Raw genomic sequence first — 5,629 nt, 5'->3', positions numbered from 1 at the left:
ATGCGAGAAAACCAATATCATTCAACAAACACTTCAAACATTCACAACTTTACAATCCCTAAGTTTGCCTACCCCTATCGTTTGCGTAGCAATGCTCGGCCTAACATGACATTATTACGTTTAACATCAATAATTGTTTCTAAATAAACCAACAATAATAAATCAAATAAACCAACAATAATAAATCAAGACTAATCCATATTCATTTTATCAATTTTCGATCCCGACCCCCAACTCAACAATTTTAATTCGCAAGTAAGATTCCCTTCATCACGTAATTCATAACCAAAGAACCAACACGAGCAATCGTTAACTAATAACAAAGATCAACCAATCACACAAATATTCAATTCGATGCACCAAATATAATGAAATAAAAGAGGAAAAGATTAGAATTGAACCTCAATTTGAAGATTTCAATATAATGGAGATAGAATTGCGTCCGAAAAACTCAATTTGAACCTCAACCGACGAACCCGCTTTCGATGACCTCAACTTGAACCTCGAACGACGCCCCCCGCAAATCACAGATTTTGATTTACAATTAATGCTTAGGCGGCAGATTGATTTTTGATTAGTTTTCGGTGGGGTGAGTTGCTTTTTCTTGTTTGAGAGATGTGTGCGTGTATTCTAGGGAATCCTCTCTAGCAGCTTGTGTTTGTGTGTGATGTAGATAAAAAATGGAAAGAAATTTGTTAAATGAAAAGAAAATCTGTCTGGATGTGAGAGAGTCCTGGTGTGTATTTTTCTTCTGTGAGGTGTATATGTGTGAGCATAAAAATGATGATCCTTTTTTTGAGAGGAAAAAAATGTGTAGAATGATAATGTTTTTTTGAGTGGAAAATGGTGTATAGAAAATAATGATGTTCTTGAGTGGGATGGAAATTAGTGGTGGGTTCTTTGTGAATGAGTGTGTTTTTGTTGCTTTTTGTGAGTGGGTTAGGTGAGTGTAAGGGAGGTGGGGAACACGTGGGGTAAGGTAGGTAGGAAGGTAAATAAATGAAATTAATTTTTTAGGTCGAACAAAATTATGTGTCTACATTATGCCCCTCTTTGGATGTAAACACAAAAGTGTTTGCAGATAAAGAAGTAGACAACGAGACAATATTTTGACCGACCATTATTCAGAAAAATGGTGAAGATAGGTGGAGTGTAATCGAATATTGGCTTTGGGCGTCCTATCTATTCCAAGTTATGTGGGAGTCCAGTTGCATGGAGTTCCAGGGTTGACAAGGAGAAGTGGACTATATCGAGTTGGAGAGTCGAGTGAGGTCCCATCGAGGTTCTGGTCTGCAGCCCCTGTTATTATATCAAAATGAAAATTACAAAGTTAAAAGATAACTGAAATTACAAAAGTCCTATCTATTCAGCTTCATTTGGACTCTTGACTGGAGTTTCATCACCCTATTCTTCAGCCGGGTTCCTGACTTATAATTTCTTCACCCTGTTCTCCAAGCGGGCTCCTGACTTGCAATTTCTTCAACTTGTTGCTTGTTTTCAATTTCTTCACCTTGTTGCTTGACTTTCAACTTCTTCACCATGTTGCTTGAATTTTCATTTATTCGCCCTGTTCTTCAGGAGGGCTCCTGAAATCACATCAAAACTAAAAAAGAAATTATCCCAAACAAAGATTATTATAAAGAGATTTCATTTGCCAGAAAAGTGAAGTTCCAAACAATAAGAATTAAATTTTGCCCCAGTTTATCATTAAAGGACTTTTGTGAAAGTCATATCATAATTACTTGAAGACCCGAACAAATAAATGCATCTTCTGTGACTAATTGGAATGATTCGTCTAGAAGGTATGTCTTCTATGAATCAAGGGAAATGACTCGACTAAAATGTACGTCTTCGAGGAATCAAGGGGAATGACTCGACTAAAAAGTACATCTTATAGGAATCAAGGGGAATGACTCGACTAAAATATACGTCTTATAGGAATCAAGGAGAATAACTCGACTAAAAGGTACGTCTTCTAGGAATCAAGGGGAATGACTCGACTAGGAAGTACATCTTCTTGGAATTAAAGGAACTGGCTCGATTAGGAAGTGCATCTACTAGGAATCAAGGGAAATGACTCGACCAAGAAATACATCTTCTAGGAATCAAAGGGATGGCTCGACCAGAAAGTACATCTTCTAGGAATCAAAGGGACTGACTCGACTAGGAGGTACATCTATAAGGAATCAAGGGAATGACTCGACTAGGAAATACATCTTCTAGGAATCAAAGGGATGACTTGACCAGGAAGTACACCTTCTAGGAATCAAAGGGACTGACTTGACTAGGAAGTACATCTACTAGGAATCAAGGGGAATGACTCCACCAAGAAGTACATCTTCTAGGAAACAAAAGGACTGACTCGACTAGGAAGTACATCTACTAGGAATCAAGGGGATGACTCGACCAGGAAGTACATCTTCTAGGAATCAAAGGGATGACTCGACAAGGAAGTACATCTTCTAGGAATCAAAGGGACTGACTCAACTAAGAAGTACATCTACTAGGAATCAAGGGGATGACTCGACCAGAAAGTACATCTTCTAGGAATCAAAGTGTAATGCCCCAAAATATCATCCCGAGATGCCACACGGTGCCCAAGGCTACACGTAGCCTCAAGCTAACCCTTTAAGCCAAAACACTACCCTTGGGTTCCAACACAACAACATACACGCTACGCTAAGGATATATATATAAGTACATAGCATATCACATCGCACATGGCATGAAATATCGTTAGACTGTACATATATGGAATGTCTATACACAAATCAACCCAACAATACACTAGTCTGACATAGCCTCTATACAGCAAAATCAACGAGCCATTGGGACAAACCCCCAACTGACTCAACAGACCAAAAGAATCACAAAACAACAGCACCAAAACAAGCAACTTGGTCCTCGAACCATGAGGACTCACCACTGAAGGAACGTAGATGCGGCACTCGGATATCACTGTCGCGGCTGCGGCTGAGTACTTGAACCTACATTATGGTAAGAATGTAGCCCATAGAGAAATATGTGGGTCAGCATAAGATACGTACTGAGTATGTGGGGGCACATGCAAAATATAAATAATATCATAAATTTTGTAAAAACGTACATACGAACCATAATGACACACCTGGCTTGAGTGACATTGAATCATGTAACTCATAACATCTTAGATAGAAAAGGTAGGAGAAAAAACTCATAAATCATTATAGATCATCATAGGCAACTTGACTTACCACATCAAAACTCGGAGTGACTCGGTATTTCAATAAACATGACTCTTATGGACAGGGGAGTTTTCCATAACCAACAACCCCACGTGAGTTACGTGGAATACCAACGTTTGAAACCCCCGTTGGTGGGAGCGTCATACTCTTTGCCAGGGAGTACGACCTTAAAATTGTAATAATCACAATCGGGCTCTCTGGCCAATAATATTATCATCAAACAACCCTACGGTGGCACATAGGTTTGGGGAAATACCAAATTTCCCTCTCGGTGCTAAGTACTACTCCCCGACAAGCTCAGAACGCATTAGGAAATCCACCAAAACATCACAAGGGTCTATCATAAAGACCAAATCAAATCTCTTTCTCATTTATCAAATCATATCAATTTGTGGATTCCTAACTCAATACATTTTAGCTCAAAATATTTTAATCTTCCTCAACATCAACAAGGTATCAATGCATTGAACCATAACCGACTCGACATTTGGACAAGGATATGAAGACTCAATACATAATATTTTCAACAATTTAACTCATCAAAACCATCCGGAAAATACCAAGACTCATTGCAACTTCAATATCAACATTTCTCAATTTGTCATCCAAGTCTCATTTAAAGGTACTTGAGACATCAACCCATAGTAGGGATATTGAATTTCCAATATCAATTATAAATTAATAATAAGGAAATAGTGGAATGATAGTATAAATCAAGGCTTAACAAATTAAATCATCATACTCTCATAATCAAATATTTTTTGGACATAATTCCATCTCAACATCATACACATATTGGATGACATAATCCCATAGCTCATGGACAATAATATAAGATATAAAAGTATATTTCCAATTCATGGTAAAACATGTAAAATCTCATGTCAATGTAGTTCAACAAAAATACCGGGCAAAAGATTGAAAGGATAATCTTGTTCAAAGCCCCACATACCTAAAAAGGGAAGATGAATATGAACTTCCGGCTCTGGAACTTTATTCACAAAAAGAAAGGGTGCTTCTTGAAGCCCTTAACATGATCAACTCAAATCCCAAATCAATTTAAAATTTCTACGGTTCGACCAAGAGACATAGAAGGATGAAATTTGGAGTAGTAGGGTTGGGGTTTTAGCCTTAGGAAATTTTCGAGAAAAATGAGCTATTGAATGCTCTTAATGGACTTAAATCCATGGTTTATCTGGATGGATTGGAGTGGAAATGACCAAAATACCCTTAAAAATCAAATAATGTCAAATCTGTCCTTTGGTGGACTGTTTTGATAGCCTGAAATAGATCGACCATAACTTTTTGCTTCGATGGCCAAATTGGATGAAACCAATTTCATTGGAAAGAGGACTTTCAGATATTTCTGTTGATATATAGTAGCTCACCCATATCATTATGTACAAGGATTTATGATTGTTTGAATTTGACCCTAAAATTCACCTGGCCTCAATATTTTTTTTTCCTGCATGTTTGTTGTTCACCACTATTCACGGTTAGATCGGAATGATCATAACTCATCGCTCGAGTGTCCATTTTGGATGATCCACATATCGTTGGAAAGCTTGTTCGATGATCTACGCGATGATAGGTCCCATATCCAGAAATTCCACACATAAAAATTATTAATTATGATAAAGAACAGAATTCAACATATTTTTGTCCGAGATCTTAACGGAAAATTTTTCCGGGACATCACATCATCTCCCCCTTGGAAACATTCATCCTCGAATGTTGATAGGTAGGTGAAGAATACTATGAAAATGAGTATATAGAGAAAAATCATCTTGCCCAAGCATATACTCCATTCTAGATTTTTGGGATATCGTTGAAAACACACAAGCCAAGATAAACATAGCAATAAGGATTAAATCAAAAGAGAATGATACCTTTGACATGCTTAGATTCGTAGGAAAGAGGTGGGGATATTTGGCTCGCATATCCGCTTCGGCTTCCCAAGCAGCACTCTCCACGAATTGATTTCGCCAATGAACTTTAACCAAAGGAACTTCCTTATTTCTTAGCCTACGAACTTGAAAGTCAAAAACCTCAACCAGAATCTCTTCATATGAGAGACTATCTTGAATACCTGAGCTTTCGGAAGGATCAATCACAACAGAACTTAAGCATAGAAACATGGAAAACTGGATGGACGTTAGATAACTCCGCGGGCAATTCAACCTTATACGCTACCTTCCCAATGCAATCCACAATCTTATAGGGACCATTGTAATGGGGACTTAGTTTTCCTTTTTTCCCAAGTCTCTTCATCCCTTTCATGGGTGAAACTTTCAAGTACACTAAATCACTAACATCAAATTCAAGGTCTTTCCTCCTTACATCTGCGTATAATTTTTGACGACTTTGGGCGGTTTTCAACCTTTCCAGAATTAACTTAACCTTTT

The sequence above is a fragment of the Capsicum annuum genome, chromosome 8, assembly GCF_002878395.1.
Source record: "Capsicum annuum cultivar UCD-10X-F1 chromosome 8, UCD10Xv1.1, whole genome shotgun sequence".
NCBI lineage: Eukaryota > Viridiplantae > Streptophyta > Magnoliopsida > Solanales > Solanaceae > Capsicum > Capsicum annuum.
The sequence above is the reverse complement of the archived record's forward strand: the minus strand, read 5'-3'. Positions refer to the sequence as shown.